Source organism: Lolium rigidum, chromosome 4 (genome assembly GCF_022539505.1).
Source record: "Lolium rigidum isolate FL_2022 chromosome 4, APGP_CSIRO_Lrig_0.1, whole genome shotgun sequence".
NCBI lineage: Eukaryota > Viridiplantae > Streptophyta > Magnoliopsida > Poales > Poaceae > Lolium > Lolium rigidum.
This window is the reverse complement of record NC_061511.1, coordinates 261,942,304-261,962,507: the sequence shown is the minus strand read 5'-3', so window position 1 is coordinate 261,962,507 and position 20,204 is coordinate 261,942,304. Positions and strand designations below refer to the sequence as shown.

General features: G+C 46.4%; 3 long non-coding RNA genes across 3 annotated transcripts; all 3 read right to left on the bottom strand.

Annotated features, from left to right (window-relative positions):
- Positions 1-3,188: 3,188 nt before the first annotated feature.
- Positions 3,189-3,836, bottom strand: LOC124707635. The gene is made up of 3 exons (XR_007004947.1): positions 3,733-3,836; positions 3,546-3,650; positions 3,189-3,276 (listed from the first exon to the last, which is right to left on the bottom strand). It is a non-coding gene; the product is annotated as an uncharacterized LOC124707635 (long non-coding RNA).
- A 4,073-nt stretch (positions 3,837-7,909) lies between these two features.
- LOC124707632 lies at positions 7,910-8,545 on the bottom strand. The gene is made up of 3 exons (XR_007004944.1): positions 8,390-8,545; positions 8,203-8,307; positions 7,910-7,933 (listed from the first exon to the last, which is right to left on the bottom strand). It is a non-coding gene; the product is annotated as an uncharacterized LOC124707632 (long non-coding RNA).
- An 8,723-nt stretch (positions 8,546-17,268) lies between these two features.
- On the bottom strand, positions 17,269-17,901 carry LOC124707633. The gene is made up of 3 exons (XR_007004945.1): positions 17,751-17,901; positions 17,564-17,668; positions 17,269-17,294 (listed from the first exon to the last, which is right to left on the bottom strand). It is a non-coding gene; the product is annotated as an uncharacterized LOC124707633 (long non-coding RNA).
- Positions 17,902-20,204: the final 2,303 nt, after the last annotated feature.

The window sequence follows — 20,204 nt, the reverse complement described above, 5'->3', positions numbered from 1 at the left end:
GCGGAGGTCTGGTGCCAGTATAGCGAAGAAACCATCCTGCTCCATATGGTGGCTGTCCATCCACTGTCATCGAACTTGAGCTCGACGAATTTGATCAAACCATTTACGACAGTAACATCCCGATAAGGCCGCGGGGAGACGTGATTAAACTCCATACCGTACCGCAACTCCAAGCTGGGTTCAGGGACCGGCCACTGCATGAGACGCATCGGCGGGTTCTTGCCCAACACATTACACAGCAGAATACCCTGCCAAAGATCAACCCAACCGAGAACCCCCGCACCACCAAATGATATTACCCCTGCAAGACCTTGATGATCAACTGCCTTAAAGTAGTCTGTCTCCGAGTCCCGGGCCAATAGAGCCTCCTTCCTGGTCCATGTTTTGCTCCGAGACCAGAACACCCTAAGATCGAACTTCATGCTGCAATCTCTGTGATTGTTGCACGAATCGGGAATAACTACGGCGTAGTGATCACTCGCGCCGTCGGCGAGGGGCAGTATGCCGACCTTCTGGTGGTCGAAATCGCGAGGGTAGGGTACAGGGATAAGGTCGAGCCGTGGTTTACCGGGGCCTGCCCTGTAGACGAAGTAGTCATGGAAGTCGCGGTGGCTAGTGCTCCCGGTGAAGGAGATGACTAGGAGCAGGAAGGCCTGAGCGGCGTTGAGGATGAGGGGGTTTCCGATGAAGTGGCTCTCGTTCCGACCGGCGCAGTGGACGAAGCAGAGAGAAACGCCCGGGGGATCGGCGAGCTCGAAGGATACCTCGACGGTGAAGCGTCGGCTAGTCCGGGTTTCGGCGGTAGTAGCGTTCCTCAGGTGGCCGATGCGCGCTATGCTGTCGACGAATACCCAAGGGCGGTTCTCGATGGCGGGCGAGGAGCGATCCATCTCAAGGGACTTTCGGGAGGAGGAGGCGGACGACGCAAAGATTGGGATATGTATGGTCGGGCTGAATTGTTTTACGACCGCCTACGCCTAGACCAGTTCCGAGCCGGGGTCGAATCGAATTCGTGTGCCGTCCGGATACACTTGACCGAGGTGGTCTGCTCCACGACGCCGTCCCAGCTGCAGATCATGAACCAGATCTACCGCGCGCTCTTGGGCTGCTACCTCGATGCTCGACCATGACATCACCCAGCGATCACCAGACCAGAAGGTCCTGCTTCGTTTCAGTTGGTTCTGCTACTGTAAAATCCACGTAGGAGTGGTGGTGCGCGAGCCACACATCCGTAAAGCAGGCAATCCCGTGGGAATCAAAATTTTGGTGGAAGAAGTTCCAAACTTCCTTGGCTCGGGGGCATAAGAGCAGAAAGTGATTAATGTCTTCGTCTTCGGGGCATGAGAGGCAGGTGGCGGAGGGGGAGAGGTGGTGCCGGAACCGTCGCTCATTGGTTGGGAGGCGCCAACGCCTAGCAAGCCAGCAGAAAACCTTGCACTCCAGAGGGGCAGCGCTCCGCCAAATCCCCGTGGCCAGCTCATCAATCTGCAGTTGCCTGAAAGAATTGGCATAGAAACTTTTGTTTGAAAGCTTTTTGTTGTTGAGGCGGCTATCGTGAAAATCCGGGTTATCTCGGAGGTAAGAACACAGAGCTCAGTCACAGCAGCGACCGAAAGGCACGGTCCAACTTGGACAAATTTGAAGAGGGATTGGAGGGTGGAAGTTCGGCGACAAAATATATATATTGATGAAAAATAAGATAAACAACTTTCATTGGGTTTCACCGTTAACCATAATGTTTCATTGTGTTTTGGAATTCAGGTTTTGATTTTTGTTAATTTTGGGCTAGTTTAAAAGATTTAATCGAAATAACTACACATGTTCTTCAAAAAAATTGTAGTAATTATCCCAAGCTCTTTTAGATCTAGAATTGAGAACTAAATGAATGAGATAGAGTTGTCAGTCAATGTGTCATGTGCCGAAGATTCTTTATTTAATCTCAAAGCAAGTATACCAAATGGAGCATCTTTTTACCCACAAGCAAGATTGTTGTCATACTCCATCCATCCACAAACGAGTGTACTTCCAGCTTTCTTAGAGATTCAACTTTAGGTAACACATCACTGCAAAATCATCATGCCCAGAACAGTGTGTTCAGAATGCCAATTACCATCAATGTGCCTTGCTTAAGCAATTAGTGGTGCATACTTCAAATTTGATAGTGTCATCTATCTTAATTGCTGCATCAGTCCACAAATCTAATCTTAACTCCTCCCTAAGGTCCATAATAAGAATTGTACTAAATCCCCGACACTTATTATGGATAGGAGGGAGTATAAGAAATGGTAGGTGGAGTATAAGTACATTAATCTAGCAGAGTTTGGATAGCAGAAATCATCGCTGCAGAATCATCATGGCCGAAATAACCTCTAGAAAATAATACATGCTGAAGAGTAGCCATGATTGCAGGGCTGCTGGAGGTGTATCCACGATAAAAAATTATGTGATCAAATTTTATGTTCAGAATGTCAATTACTACCAACTTCGTCATGCCTGACTTAAGCAATTAGTGGTTCATACTTCATATATTCGATAATACTGTCATTTACCTCAAGTGTTACATCAGTCTAATAAATCAATTCTCAACTGCAAAAAATGATAGGCAGAATAGAAGAAATTAATATAGCTCAGAAAGGTAAGCTAGCTAAGTTCAGACCTTCGAACTGTAGGCAGGTAACTTGAGATAGTTAGCGCAAGTCATCACACTCGGCAGGTCATCCTCAGCATCGTTGTTGCTATGCTGTAGATTGTATAACACAATGTTAGCAGATACAGTAACGATGAACTGATAGACAAGAGAGGTAGCTTTACATGGAAAACAGACCTTCCGGACAAGCTGTCAAATTAGGATTCAGTGCAGCTAAACCACCTGGAGGGAGTCGAGGTGAACCCGTTATAAATTGCAAGAAAGCTCTGCGCTCATGGCATCCAAACTCTTGTATGATCTCTAACAACTGCACGGTATTGAGGTATCTTGTTATGGTACTCAGATAATCTTTTTTCTCGTAGAATCGAACTTCAGTATGTACCTAGTACAGACTTACATTGATGACTGCAGGGCTGCTGGAGGTGTAGCCATGATCAATTTTTATGTGATCAACAAGTTTCAAAAACTGTTCAAAAGCAAGGCATCAATAAGGAAAATGGTATGGTAAGAAAAAAATCAACAAAATCCAACAAAAGACAGGCACATACATCCCAATTGTCTTGTTCTCCACAGAGTAATCTCTCCAGCTCATCCTCTGAGAATACCTGAAGTGTGCTTAGTGGAAATACCTGCAAACCCAACAAAATCATTTTTCAATGCGTGAACAGTAACAAGCACATACATACCAGAGGAGAGTGAAAAATCTAAAATGAGAAATGAACATCAAGCTCATGTCACCCTATATGCCTCAGTTAAGGCTCACGAGTTACAAATCAAAGAACGGAAAGCACACTAACACCTAAATATATCTTAACCGACAAAGGAGAAAACTGAACAGAGGGTAATTGAAAGCTGTCATTATTTACAGAAATGAGAGCAGCAACATTAGACAGCATACCTGATTAAATCCTGACTTAAAAGCTTCCAGTTGTCTTGAGATTCCATTTTTAACTGTTGCCTCGACAACAAAAGAAACATATTCTTCCAAATTCTCAGCGGTTACCTGAAAAAAGCGCAAAGAATTAAGGGAATACTTTAATCTGCTGAGAAGCTGGACACGGAAAGTGCATGGTCATATCACTTACATTATCTGAGCTACTCTCCAGAGAAAGCACATACTCTGGATAGCCGGGGATAGTGAAGTCAATAGCAAGATCCTCAATTGTACAACCTCGATAAGACAAATCAGATAGGCTCTGGCATTCCTTTGTCGAACATGATTCTAAGTATTTCCTTTGACAAGTAAGTGCTTTAAACTCCATAAGGGTCGTTGCCAGTTCAGGATCAAATGAATTGATATCATATATATTAAGCTCCTAACAAAGAAAACCTTATTAGCACGACAAAAAAAAAGTAGTTTGATTGCTAGCGTCGCCGTCGCCAAGCGTCCAAAGTCTTAAGTCGCGAATATTCACGCGAGCGCACGCGCTATGCAGTGAGTGGTGCAACCCTATGTGTGCATCTACCATTTTAGATGTCACCAAGAGCTCTCCTTATAAGTTGCTCCAAAGCCTCTTCCCTTAGCAATGTGGGACTAAAGTTTGGTCATAGCCAGACAATCCTCTGGATTTTTATGTTGGGCTTTAGTTACCCTCCATATATACTCGGTCCGGCCCATCTTTTCCGAAGAAATCAATCATCCATGCATCCCCTGTTCATCTTGTGCATGTGCCTTGTCTTCTAGTGCTACCTCTTGGCACGAGTGTTTATTTCTTTTGTTTCCATGCATGTGAGGCGTTCATGCATGGTTTTTTGTCTCTTCGCAGAGGGCCTCACTTATGGCACCTGTTGGTGGCTTTAACCTCACAGCCGGTACTATTTTTGTTAGTTTAATTATTTTGGTTAGGCACCACTAAACCGCGTCGTACGCAGATGAATATTTGAACTCAAATTGGCTCCTACTAGGTGATGACTTTCTAGGCTAGCTAATATGCAAAAGTAGTTTTTTTTTTAATTTTCTGCCAACCAAAAGGAAAACATTTCACTGCCACGCATCTGGTAAGTGTAGCAAGTCCAAATCCCTCATCTTAGTTTGGATTTTACTCCGTAACTCGGGCACTCGTCGACCCTTGCCGATATACGAAAGTGCTCGCCCAGTCCATCGAAAACAACCATGCTATATAGTGGTGGATGTGTGTTAAAAAAATAGTGGTGGATGTGACGTCCTCCGTGCCATATCTAGTAAAGTAGTACATGATGGTTTTTGATTACGTCTTCCTCCACTTCTCCATCATATCTTCATAATAGATTATCGGGATGAGCAAACTTCAAAATATATCTACATGCCATGTATGAAATTTAACGCTTTTGTTGAAACAATTTAACCTTTTCCCGCTTTTGTGCTACCCGCTAGTACCTGCTATATTTGTGCATGTTGTAGTTTCGATAGGCTGGATAGCAAAATATTATTTTTCTTTGAAGTTTGAACTGGTGGTCATAGGGGTCCTTTGCTTCGTCGGGAAACCGATGGACGACTCGATTCGGTCAAGTCGGTCAGGCCCCCACGATCACGCAACAACTCTCGGCCGATTAATCAGCTCCAAAAGCATACTAGCTAGCTCGATCTCTTCTTTTTATTTGCTCACCTACAAAACCACTGAGCTAACCTAGCAGTTAAGCTAATTAATCAAGTAACTAAAGGTAAATTTAGAAATTTAAATTTTTGGCATAACCCCTGTATTTCCTGGACATTCATGCCACAGATAAAATAGCCAATGAATGGACAATAAAAAGTGCATGCAAAACCCAGCCACAGAGATCGATCAATATATAGCTAGTGTGATCACAAGAACATGCAATCTTTAAAGAATTAAAACGATGCAACTCCCAGGAGCAGCAACACAACTACTACATTGCTATATATTACAAGAAAAGCTCCTCATCAGCTTGACCCTGACTTACTCACAGCAAATACGATCGACGCTGCCACAATCCATCCGGCTACTACTCCCTACTAACGGCCGATGAACATCACAGCAGGAGGATCCGAACCGTTCCCGCCGCGCCGCGCCACCAGAGCCAGCCGGCAAACGGAGCTGTACCATGTCATCATCCTTTGCCGCATCCACCTGCATGCACGCGCTCCACGGCTGGCTGGCAGCACACACACCTGCACCGCCACAACACGGCGATCAATCAATAGATCAATAGCTAGTCTAACCTCAAATGTTTCGACAAGGTACTAAGTAACCCAAGTCGACAATAGGCAAGAACCAGCCAACATTCATCCAAGGGCAATGATTGAGCATGACTTCACATTACAAATTAGGCAAGGCTCGCAAGATATACACGGTGAATGAAAAACCACACTAGAGGATAATTTTGATTTGTTATGTTTCTATGAGTGACGAGCTGGTCATGAGAACGAATGGAGTATGAAATGCAACAGACAAGCTGGCAGCAATTCCATGCTCCTAGTGAAACACCATATGATATATGCAAGACGGAACGTTATTTCTCGAGGTTCACTCGCCTAAGAGCATCTCTATCAAACACCCCATATCGACATGGAAACGTTACTTTGGGCTGATATGGGTTTTTGGTCCATTTTTAGGACAGACCAGACACCACATCGGTGGTATGGCCTGGAAAATGGATTCAGGCCGCAGCCCAAATTAAAACCGTGAAATTCCCGTATATATGGCGGTCAGAGAGGCTAATGGGGGCCAAACCCCATCCGCATCCGCTCCTCCGCCTTCCTGCCTCCCGCCGACGATAAATCCTGCTCCCGTCGGCGAGCAAACGGCGACGCGCGCGCGTAGATCCAGCCTCCCCTCCTCCCGCCGGCGAGCGATGGTGTCGGGGCGCGACTCCAGCGGGCGCGGGGGCGGCCAGGTTGGCCACGGCGGAAGCTCCAACGACCGCGGCGGGAGCTCCAACGACCGCGCCGGCGAGAAGACGGACGCGGCGTGGATCCGGCGGTTGTACCGGTTCAGCAGGTACGGCATCGCCAAGCATCCCGCGTTCTCGAAGCGCAGGTCCACGGCTTACCGACACCGCGACTCCTCCTCTTTCGACGGTGCTTCAAGCTCCCGCTAGCCGCCGTCAACAGAAATTGTGGTGAAGACGGAGCCTGAAGACGCGCCGGCGCCCGCGTTCGCGCCCGGTGATTATCTCGACGACGCGGAGCTCGAGCGGCTCCTGCCGAAGCTCGCGACAAAGCTGGCCTCGCGCCCGGCGACTTCGGCGACAAGCGCCACCTCGATACCGTCATCGGGCTCGTCTCGCGGACGAGCCGCCGCGAAGCGGACAAGGCGGAGGAGTGGCCGCGGAGGAGCAGGGGAAGATTTTCGCCGACCTTGGCAGCGACGGCGAGTGAGGAGGCCGCCGACGCGCCGCCGCCACGGCATAGGACTCCGTGAGCATCCCGGAGCCAAATTTTGGTACTAGGTTGCCGTGGCGATGAGAATTAGCTCGAATAGCAGTCCAATTCGAGTAGCTTTTAGTTGATCGTAGCCGAATTTAACTTATGTATGTATGAACTGTTGAATGCGATGCAAATCTATCTTACGCGCCAATTTTTTTTTAATATGCAGTTATGTTTAGCGTATTTGATCCGTGCGCTCGTTTTACAAACCCCAAATCTGCTTTGGGGTTCCATGAATCGGTGGTTTTAGGATTTGAGGTTTGGGGTATCTGCTAGAGATGCTAGATGTTCTCTCGACTTGGCATTTATTTTTTCAGATGTGATATATGCACTTGGGTAGACACAAATTTCAGAACGCATGGCATGGGCATGCAGGAAGCAAGCAAGCAGGTTCCGGAAACTAGCTAGGAGAGACACAGGAACTCGAAAGTCGAAATCTAAATCATGTCTCCGTGCTCCTGCACGATTCATTGGTCGGTCGCAACTCTTGGCAAGCATACATACACGACGAAATCCAAGTAAAATAGGATGGGATCTAAATAAGACATTCTAGCGGAGGGACGGCGACAGGATGCGGCAGCCGGCAGGTTGTGGTGGACGCCAACAAGCAGCATCTCGGAAGCCCGGCAGGAGCTCCGGTGGTCAGCACCATTGATGACTTCAGTATGTACCTAGTACGGACTTACATTGATGACTCGCAGGGCTGCTGGAGGTGTAGCCATGATCAAATTTTATGTGATCAACAAGTTTCAAAAACTGTTCAAAAGCAAGGCATCAATAAGGAAAATGGTATGGTAAGAAAAAAATCAACAAAATCCAACAAAAGACAGGCACATACATCCCAATTGTCTTGTTCTCCACGGAGTAATCTCTCCAGACTCATCCTCCGAGAATACCCGAAGTGTGCTTAGTGGAAATACCTGCAAACCCAACAAAATCATTTTTCAATGCGTGAACAGTAACAAGCACATACATACCAGAGGAGAGTGAAAAATCTAAAATGAGAAATGAACATCAAGCTCATGTCACCCTATATGCCTCAGTTAAGGCTCACGAGTTACAAATCAAAGAACGGAAAGCACACTAACACCTAAATATATCTTAACCGACAAAGGAGAAAACTGAACAGAGGGTAATTGAAAGCTGTCATTATTTACAGAAATGAGAGCAGCAACATTAGACAACATACCTGATTAAATCCTGACTTAAAAGCTTCCAGTTGTCTTGAGATTCCATTTTTAACTGTTGCCTCGACAACAAAAGAAACATATTCTTCCAAATTCTCAGCGGTTACCTGAAAAAAGTGCAAAGAATTAAGGGAATACTTTAATCTGCTGAGAAGCTGGACACGGAAAGTGCATGGTCATATCACTTACATTATCTGAGCTACTCTCCAGAGAAAGCACATACTCTGGATAGCCGGGGACAGTGAAGTCAATAGCAAGATCCTCAATTGTACAACCTCGATAAGACAAATCAGATGGGCTCTGGCATTCCTTTGTCGAACATGATTCTAAGTATTTCCTTTGACAAGTAAGTACTTTAAACTCCATAAGGGTCGTTGCCAGTTCAGGATCAAATGAATTGATATCATATATATTAAGCTCCTAACAAAGAAAACCTTATTAGCACGACAAAAAAAAAGTAGTTTGATTGCTAGCGTCGCCGTCGCCAAGCGTCCAAAGTCTTAAGTCGCGAATATTCACGCGAGCGCACGCGCTATGCAGTGAATGGTGCAACCCTATGTGTGCATCTACCATTTTAGATGTCACCAAGAGCTCTCCTTATAAGTTGCTCCAAAGCCTCTTCCCTTAGCAATGTGGGACTAAAGTTTGGTCATAGCCAGACAATCCTCTGGATTTTTATGTTGGGCTTTAGTTACCCTCCATATATACTGGTCCGGCCCATCTTTTCGAAGAAATCAATCATCCATGCATCCCCTGTTCATCTTGTGCATGTGCCTTGTCTTCTAGTGCTACCTCTTGGCACGAGTGTTTATTTCTTTTTGTTTCCATGCATGTGAGGCGTTCATGCATGGTTTTTTGTCTCTTCGCAGAGGGCCTCACTTATGGCACCTGTTGGTGGCTTTAACCTCACAGCCGGTACTATTTTTGTTAGTTTAATTATTTTGGTTAGGCACCACTAAACCGCGTCGTACGCAGATGAATATTTGAACTCAAATTGGCTCCTACTAGGTGATGACTTTCTAGGCTAGCTAATATGCAAAAGTAGTTTTTTTTTAATTTTCTGCCAACCAAAAGGAAAACATTTCACTGCCACGCATCTGGTAAGTGTAGCAAGTCCAAATCCCTCATCTTAGTTTGGATTTTACTCCGTAACTCGGGCACTCGTCGACCCTTGCCGATATACGAAAGTGCTCGCCCAGTCCATCGAAAACAACCATGCTATATAGTGGTGGATGTGTGTTAAAAAAATAGTGGTGGATGTGACGTCCTCCGTGCCATATCTAGTAAAGTAGTACATGATGGTTTTTGATTACGTCTTCCTCCACTTCTCCATCATATCTTCATAATAGATTATCGGGATGAGCAAACTTCAAAATATATCTACATGCCATGTATGAAATTTAACGCTTTTGTTGAAACAATTTAACCTTTTCCCGCTTTTGTGCTACCCGCTAGTACCTGCTATATTTGTGCATGTTGTAGTTTCGATAGGCTGGATAGCAAAATATTATTTTTCTTTGAAGTTTGAACTGGTGGTCATAGGGGTCCTTTGCTTCGTCGGGAAACCGATGGACGACTCGATTCGGTCAAGTCGGTCAGGCCCCCACGATCACGCAACAACTCTCAGTCGATTAATCAGCTCCAAAAGCATACTAGCTAGCTCGATCTCTTCTTTTTATTTGCTCACCTACAAAACCACTGAGCTAACCTAGCAGTTAAGCTAATTAATCAAGTAACTAAAGGTAAATTTAGAAATTTAAATTTTTGGCATAACCCCTGTATTTCCTGGACATTCATGCCACAGATCAAATAGCCAATGAATGGACAATAAAAAGTGCATGCAAAACCCAGCCACGAGAGATCGATCAATATATAGCTAGTGTGATCACAAGAACATGCAATCTTTAAAGAATTAAAACGATGCAACTCCCAGGAGCAGCAACACAACTACTACATTGCTATATATTACAACAAAAGCTCCTCATCAGCTTGACCCTGACTTACTCACAGCAAATACGATCGACGCTGCCACAATCCATCCGGCTACTACTCCCTACTAACGGCCGATGAACATCACAGCAGGAGGATCCGAACCGTTCCCGCCGCGCCGCGCCACCAGAGCCAGCCCAGCAGCCGCGCCACCAGAGCCAGCCGGCAAACGGAGCTGTACCATGTCATCATCCTTTGCCGCATCCACCTGCATGCACGCGCTCCACGGCTGGCTGGCAGCACACACACCTGCACCGCCACAACACGGCGATCAATCAATAGATCAATAGCTAGTCTAACCTCAAATGTTTCGACAAGGTACTAAGTAACCCAAGTCGACAATAGGCAAGAACCAGCCAACATTCATCCAAGGGCAACGATTGAGCATGACTTCACATTACAAATTAGGCAAGGCTCGCAAGATATACACGGTGAATGAAAAACCACACTAGAGGATAATTTTGATTTGTTATGTTTCTATGAGTGACGAGCTGGTCATGAGAACGAATGGAGTATGAAATGCAACGGACAAGCTGGCAGCAATTCCATGCTCCTAGTGAAACACCATATGATATATGCAAGACGGAACGTTATTTCTCGAGGTTCACTCGCCTAAGAGCATCTCTATCAAACACCCCATATCGACATGGAAACGTTACTTTGGGCTGATATGGGTTTTTGGTCCATTTTTAGGACAGACCAGACACCACATCGGTGGTATGGCCTGGAAAATGGATTCAGGCCGCAGCCCAAATTAAAACCGTGAAATTCCCGTATATATGGCGGTCAGAGAGGCTAATGGGGGCCAAACCCCATCCGCATCCGCTCCTCCACCTTCCTGCCTCCCGCCGACGATAAATCCTGCTCCCGTCGGCGAGCAAACGGCGACGCGCGCGCGTAGATCCAGCCTCCCCTCCTCCCGCCGGCGAGCGATGGTGTCGGGGCGCGACTCCAGCGGGCGCGGGGGCGGCCAGGTTGGCCACGGCGGAAGCTCCAACGACCGCGGCGGGAGCTCCAACGACCGCGCCGGCGAGAAGACGGACGCGGCGTGGATCCGGCGGTTGTACCGGTTCAGCAGGTACGGCATCGCCAAGCATCCCGCGTTCTCGAAGCGCAGGTCCACGGCTTACCGACACCGCGACTCCTCCTCTTTCGACGGTGCTTCAAGCTCCCGCTAGCCGCCGTCAACAGAAATTGTGGTGAAGACGGAGCCTGAAGACGCGCCGGCGCCCGCGTTCGCGCCCGGTGATTATCTCGACGACGCGGAGCTCGAGCGGCTCCTGCCGAAGCTCGCGACAAAGCTGGCCTCGCGCCCGGCGACTTCGGCGACAAGCGCCACCTCGATACCGTCATCGGGCTCGTCTCGCAGACGAGCCGCCGCGGAGAGGACAAGGCGGAGGAGTGGCCGCGGAGGAGCAGGGGAAGATTTTCGCCGACCTTGGCAGCGACGGCGAGTGAGGAGGCCGCCGACGCGCCGCCGCCACGGCATAGGACTCCGTGAGCATCCCGGAGCCAAATTTTGGTACTAGGTTGCCGTGGCGATGAGAATTAGCTCGAATAGTAGTCCAATTCGAGTAGCTTTTAGTTGATCGTAGCCGAATTTAACTTATGTATGTATGAACTGTTGAATGCGATGCAAATCTATCTTACGCGCCAATTTTTTTTAATATGCAGTTATGTTTAGCGTATTTGATCCGTGCGCTCGTTTTACAAACCCCAAATCTGCTTTGGGGTTCCATGAATCGGTGGTTTTAGGATTTGAGGTTTGGGGTATCTGCTAGAGATGCTAGATGTTCTCTCGACTTGGCATTTATTTTTTCAGATGTGATATATGCACTTGGGTAGACACAAATTTCAGAACGCATGGCATGGGCATGCAGGAAGCAAGCAAGCAGGTTCCGGAAACTAGCTAGGAGAGACACAGGAACTCGAAAGTCGAAATCTAAATCATGTCTCCGTGCTCCTGCACGATTCATTGGTCAGTCGCAACTCTTGGCAAGCATACATACACGACGAAATCCAAGTAAAATAGGATGGGATCTAAATAAGACATTCTAGCGGAGGGACGGCGACAGGATGCGGCAGCCGGCAGGTTGTGGTGGACGCCAACAGCAGCATCTCGGAAGCCCGGCAGGAGCTCCGGTGGTCAGCACCATTGATGACTTCAGTATGTACCTAGTACAGACTTACATTGATGACTGCAGGGCTGCTGGAGGTGTAGCCATGATCAAATTTTATGTGATCAACAAGTTTCAAAAACTGTTCAAAAGCAAGGCATCAATAAGGAAAATGGTATGGTAAGAAAAAAATCAACAAAATCCAACAAAAGACAGGCACATACATCCCAATTGTCTTGTTCTCCACAGAGTAATCTCTCCAGCTCATCCTCTGAGAATACCTGAAGTGTGCTTAGTGGAAATACCTGCAAACCCAACAAAATCATTTTTCAATGCGTGAACAGTAACAAGCACATACATACCAGAGGAGAGTGAAAAATCTAAAATGAGAAATGAACATCAAGCTCATGTCACCCTATATGCCTCAGTTAAGGCTCACGAGTTACAAATCAAAGAACGGAAAGCACACTAACACCTAAATATATCTTAACCGACAAAGGAGAAAACTGAACAGAGGGTAATTGAAAGCTGTCATTATTTACAGAAATGAGAGCAGCAGCATTAGACAGCATACCTGATTAAATCCTGACTTAAAAGCTTCCAGTTGTCTTGAGATTCCATTTTTAACTGTTGCCTCGACAACAAAAGAAACATATTCTTCCAAATTCTCAGCGGTTACCTGAAAAAAGCGCAAAGAATTAAGGGAATACTTTAATCTGCTGAGAAGCTGGACACGGAAAGTGCATGGTCATATCACTTACATTATCAGAGCTACTCTCCAGAGAAAGCACATACTCTGGATAGCCGGGGACAGTGAAGTCAATAGCAAGATCCTCAATTGTACAACCTCGATAAGACAAATCAGATGGGCTCTGGCATTCCTTTGTCGAACATGATTCTAAGTATTTCCTTTGACAAGTAAGTGCTTTAAACTCCATAAGGGTCGTTGCCAGTTCAGGATCAAATGAATTGATATCATATATATTAAGCTCCTAACAAAGAAAACCTTATTAGCACGACAAAAAAAAAGTAGTTTGATTGCTAGCGTCGCCGTCGCCAAGCGTCCAAAGTCTTAAGTCGCGAATATTCACGCGAGCGCACGCGCTATGCGATGAGTGGTGCAACCCTATGTGTGCATCTACCATTTTAGATGTCACCAAGAGCTCTCCTTATAAGTTGCTCCAAAGCCTCTTCCCTTAGCAATGTGGGACTAAAGTTTGGTCATAGCCAGACAATCCTCTGGATTTTTATGTTGGGCTTTAGTTACCCTCCATATATACTGGTCCGGCCCATCTTTTCTGAAGAAATCAATCATCCATGCATCCCCTGTTCATCTTGTGCATGTGCCTTGTCTTCTAGTGCTACCTCTTGGCACGAGTGTTTATTTCTTTTTGTTTCCATGCATGTGAGGCGTTCATGCATGGTTTTTTGTCTCTTCGCGAGAGGGCCTCACTTATGGCACCTGTTGGTGGCTTTAACCTCACAGCCGGTACTATTTTTGTTAGTTTAATTATTTTGGTTAGGCACCACTAAACCGCGTCGTACGCAGATGAATATTTGAACTCAAATTGGCTCCTACTAGGTGATGACTTTCTAGGCTAGCTAATATGCAAAAGTAGTTTTTTTTTTAATTTTCTGCCAACCAAAAGGAAAACATTTCACTGCCACGCATCTGGTAAGTGTAGCAAGTCCAAATCCCTCATCTTAGTTTGGATTTTACTCCGTAACTCGGGCACTCGTCGACCCTTGCCGATATACGAAAGTGCTCGCCCAGTCCATCGAAAACAACCATGCTATATAGTGGTGGATGTGTGTTAAAAAAATAGTGGTGGATGTGACGTCCTCCGTGCCATATCTAGTAAAGTAGTACATGATGGTTTTTGATTACGTCTTCCTCCACTTCTCCATCATATCTTCATAATAGATTATCGGGATGAGCAAACTTCAAAATATATCTACATGCCATGTATGAAATTTAACGCTTTTGTTGAAACAATTTAACCTTTTCCCGCTTTTGTGCTACCCGCTAGTACCTGCTATATTTGTGCATGTTGTAGTTTCGATAGGCTGGATAGCAAAATATTATTTTTCTTTGAAGTTTGAACTGGTGGTCATAGGGGTCCTTTGCTTCGTCGGGAAACCGATGGACGACTCGATTCGGTCAAGTCGGTCAGGCCCCCACGATCACGCAACAACTCTCGGTCGATTAATCAGCTCCAAAAGCATACTAGCTAGCTCGATCTCTTCTTTTTATTTGCTCACCTACAAAACCACTGAGCTAACCTAGCAGTTAAGCTAATTAATCAAGTAACTAAAGGTAAATTTAGAAATTTAAATTTTTGGCATAACCCCTGTATTTCCTGGACATTCATGCCACAGATCAAATAGCCAATGAATGGACAATAAAAAGTGCATGCAAAACCCAGCCACAGAGATCGATCAATATATAGCTAGTGTGATCACAAGAACATGCAATCTTTAAAGAATTAAAACGATGCAACTCCCAGGAGCAGCAACACAACTACTACATTGCTATATATTACAACAAAAGCTCCTCATCAGCTTGACCCTGACTTACTCACAGCAAATACGATCGACGCTGCCACAATCCATCCGGCTACTACTCCCTACTAACGGCCGATGAACATCACAGCAGGAGGATCCGAACCGTTCCCGCCGCGCCGCGCCACCGTAGCCAGCCCAGCAGCCGCGCCACCAGAGCCAGCCGGCAAACGGAGCTGTACCATGTCATCATCCTTTGCCGCATCCACCTGCATGCACGCGCTCCACGGCTGGCTGGCAGCACACACACCTGCACCGCCACAACACGGCGATCAATCAATAGATCAATAGCTAGTCTAACCTCAAATGTTTCGACAAGGTACTAAGTAACCCAAGTCGACAATAGGCAAGAACCAGCCAACATTCATCCAAGGGCAACGATTGAGCATGACTTCACATTACAAATTAGGCAAGGCTCGCAAGATATACACGGTGAATGAAAAACCACACTAGAGGATAATTTTGATTTGTTATGTTTCTATGAGTGACGAGCTGGTCATGAGAACGAATGGAGTATGAAATGCAACAGACAAGCTGGCAGCAATTCCATGCTCCTAGTGAAACACCATATGATATATGCAAGACGGAACGTTATTTCTCGAGGTTCACTCGCCTAAGAGCATCTCTATCAAACACCCCATATCGACATGGAAACGTTACTTTGGGCTGATATGGGTTTTTGGTCCATTTTTAGGACAGACCAGACACCACATCGGTGGTATGGCCTGGAAAATGGATTCAGGCCGCAGCCCAAATTAAAACCGTGAAATTCCCGTATATATGGCGGTCAGAGAGGCTAATGGGGGCCAAACCCCATCCGCATCCGCTCCTCCGCCTTCCTGCCTCCCGCCGACGATAAATCCTGCTCCCGTCGGCGAGCAAACGGCGACGCGCGCGCGTAGATCCAGCCTCCCCTCCTCCCGCCGGCGAGCGATGGTGTCGGGGCGCGACTCCAGCGGGCGCGGGGGCGGCCAGGTTGGCCACGGCGGAAGCTCCAACGACCGCGGCAGGAGCTCCAACGACCGCGCCGGCGAGAAGACGGATGCGGCGTGGATCCGGCGGTTGTACCGGTTCAGCAGGTACGGCATCGCCAAGCATCCCGCGTTCTCGAAGCGCAGGTCCACGGCTTACCGACACCGCGACTCCTCCTCTTTCGACGGTGCTTCAAGCTCCCGCTAGCCGCCGTCAACAGAAATTGTGGTGAAGACGGAGCCTGAAGACGCGCCGGCGCCCGCGTTCGCGCCCGGTGATTATCTCGACGACGCGGAGCTCGAGCGGCTCCTGCCGAAGCTCGCGACAAAGCTGGCCTCGCGCCCGGCGACTTCGGCGACAAGCGCCACCTCGATACCGTCATCGGGCTCGTCTCGCAGACGAGCCGCCGCGAAGCGGACAAGGCGGAGGAGTGGCCGCGGAGGAGCAGGGGAAGATTTTCGCCGACCTTGGCAGCGACGGCGAGTGAGGAGGCCGCCGACGCGCCGCCGCCACGGCATAGGACTCCGTGAGCATCCCGGAGCCAAATTTTGGTACTAGGTTGCCGTGGCGATGAGAATTAGCTCGAATAGTAGCCCAATTCGAGTAGCTTTTAGTTGATCGTAGCCGAATTTAACTTATGTATGTATGAACTGTTGAATGCGATGCAAATCTATCTTACGCGCCAATTTTTTTTTTAATATGCAGTTATGTTTAGCGTATTTGATCCGTGCGCTCGTTTTACAAACCCCAAATCTGCTTTGGGGTTCCATGAATCGGTGGTTTTAGGATTTGAGGTTTGGGGTATCTGCTAGAGATGCTAGATGTTCTCTGACTTGGCATTTATTTTTTCAGATGTGATATATGCACTTGGGTAGACACAAATTTCAGAACGCATGGCATGGGCATGCAGGAAGCAAGCAAGCAGGTTCCGGAAACTAGCTAGGAGAGACACAGGAACTCGAAAGTCGAAATCTAAATCATGTCTCCGTGCTCCTGCACGATTCATTGGTCAGTCGCAACTCTTGGCAAGCATACATACACGACGAAATCCAAGTAAAATAGGATGGGATCTAAATAAGACATTCTAGCGGAGGGACGACGACAGGATGCGGCAGCCGGCAGGTTGTGGTGGACGCCAACAGACAGCATCTCGGAAGCCCGGCAGAGCTCCGGTGGTCAGCACCATTGATGACTTCGGTATGTACCTAGTACAGACTTACATTGATGACTCGCAGGGCTGCTGGAGGTGTAGCCATGATCAAATTTTATGTGATCAACAAGTTTCAAAAACTGTTCAAAAGCAAGGCATCAATAAGGAAAATGGTATGGTAAGAAAAAAATCAACAAAATCCAACAAAAGACAGGCACATACATCCCAATTGTCTTGTTCTCCACAGAGTAATCTCTCCAGCTCATCCTCTCGAGAATACCTGAAGTGTGCTTAGTGGAAATACCTGCAAACCCAACAAAATCATTTTTCAATGCGTGAACAGTAACAAGCACATACATACCAGAGGAGAGTGAAAAATCTAAAATGAGAAATGAACATCAAGCTCATGTCACCCTATATGCCTCAGTTAAGGCTCACGAGTTACAAATCAAAGAACGGAAAGCACACTAACACCTAAATATATCTTAACCGACAAAGGAGAAAACTTAACAGAGGGTAATTGAAAGCTGTCATTAGTTACTGAAATGAGAGCAGCAGCATTAGACAACATACCTGATTAAATCCTGACTTAAAAGCTTCCAGTTGTCTTGAGATTCCATTTTTAACTGTTGCCTCGACAACAAAAGAAACATATTCTTCCAAATTCTCAGCGGTTACCTGAAAAAAGCGCAATGAATTAAGGGAATACTTTAATCTGCTGAGAAGCTGGACACGGAAAGTGCATGGTCATATCACTTACATTATCTGAGCTACTCTCCAGAGAAAGCACATACTCTGGATAGCCGGGGACAGTGAAGTCAATAGCAAGATCCTCAATTGTACAACCTCGATAAGACAAATCAGATGGGCTCTGGCATTCCTTTGTCGAACATGATTCTAAGTATTTCCTTTGACAAGTGCTTTAAACTCCATAAGGGTCGTTGCCAGTTCAGGATCAAATGAATTGATATCATATATATTAAGCTCCTAACAAAGAAAACCTTATTAGCACGACAAAAAAAAGTAGTTTGATTGCTAGCGTCGCCGTCGCCAAGCGTCCAAAGTCTTAAGTCGCGAATATTCACGCGAGCGCACGCGCTATGCAGTGAGTGGTGCAACCCTATGTGTGCATCTACCATTTTAGATGTCACCAAGAGCTCTCCTTATAAGTTGCTCCAAAGCCTCTTCCCTTAGCAATGTGGGACTAAAGTTTGGTCATAGCCAGACAATCCTCTGGATTTTTATGTTGGGCTTTAGTTACCCTCCATATATACTGGTCCGGCCCATCTTTTCTGAAGAAATCAATCATCCATGCATCCTCTGTTCATCTTGTGCATGTGCCTTGTCTTCTAGTGCTACCTCTTGGCACGAGTGTTTATTTCTTTTTGTTTTCATGCATGAGGCGTTCATGCATGGTTTTTTGTCTCTTCGCAGAGGGCCTCACTTATGGCACCTGTTGGTGGCTTTAACCTCACAGCCGGTACTATTTTTGTTAGTTTAATTATTTTGGTTAGGCACCACTAAACCGCGTGGTACGCAGATGAATATTTGAACTCAAATTGGCTCCTACTAGGTGATGACTTTCTAGGTTAGCTAATATGCAAAAGTAGTTTTTTTTTAATTTTCTGCCAACCAAAAGGAAAACATTTCACTGCCACGCATCTGGTAAGTGTAGCAAGTCCAAATCCCTCATCTTAGTTTGGATTTTACTCCGTAACTCGGGCACTCGTCGACCCTTGCCGATATACGAAAGTGCTCGCCCAGTCCATCGAAAACAACCATGCTATATAGTGGTGGATGTGTGTTAAAAAAATAGTGGTGGATGTGACGTCCTCCGTGCCATATCTAGTAAAGTAGTACATGATGGTTTTTGATTACGTCTTCCTCCACTTCTCCATCATATCTTCATAATAGATTATCGGGATGAGCAAACTTCAAAATATATCTACATGCCATGTATGAAATTTAACGCTTTTGTTGAAACAATTTAACCTTTTCCCGCTTTTGTGCTACCCGCTAGTACCTGCTATATTTGTGCATGTTGTAGTTTCGATTGGCTGGATAGCAAAATATTATTTTTCTTTGAAGTTTGAACTGGTGGTCATAGGGGTCCTTTGCTTCGTCGGGAAACCGATGGACGACTCGATTCGGTCAAGTCGGTCAGGCCCCCACGATCACGCAACAACTCTCGTCGATTAATCAGCTCCAAAAGCATACTAGCTAGCTCGATCTCTTCTTTTTATTTGCTCACCTACAAAACCACTGAGCTAACCTAGCAGTTAAGCTAATTAATCAAGTAACTAAAGGTAAATTTAGAAATTTAAACTTTTGGCATAACCCCTGTATTTCCTGGACATTCATGCCACAGATCAAATAGCCAATGAATGAACAATAAAAAGTGCATGCAAAACCCAGCTACAGAGATCGATCAATATATAGCTAGTGTGATCACAAGAACATGCAATCTTTAAAGAATTAAAACGATGCAACTCCCACGAGCAGCAACACAACTACTACATTGCTATATATTACAACAAAAGCTCCTCATCAGCTTGACCCTGACTTACTCACAGCAAATACGATCGACGCTGCCACAATCCATCCGGCTACTACTCCCTACTAACAGCCGATGAACATCACAACAGGAGGATCCGAACCGTTCCCGCCGCGCCGCGCCACCAGAGCCAGCCCAGCAGCCGCGCCACCAGAGCCAGCCGGCAAACGGAGCTGTACCATGTCATCATCCTTTGCCGCATCCACCTGCATGCACGCGCTCCACGGCTGGCTGGCAGCACACACACCTGCACCGCCACAACACGCCGATCAATCAATAGATCAATAGCTAGTCTAACCTCAAATGTTTCGACAAGGTACTAAGTAACCCAAGTCGACAATAGGCAAGAACCAGCCAACATTCATCCAAGGGCAACGATTGAGCATGACTTCACATTACAAATTAGGCAAGGCTCGCAAGATATACACGGTGAATGAAAAACCACACTAGAGGATAATTTTGATTTGTTATGTTTCTATGAGTGACGAGCTGGTCATGAGAACGAATGGAGTATGAAATGCAACAGACAAGCTGGCAGCAATTCCATGCTCCTAGTGAAACACCATATGATATATGAAAGACGGAACGTTATTTATCGAGGTTCACTCGCCTAAGAGCATCTCTATCAAACACCCCATATCGACATGGAAACGTTACTTT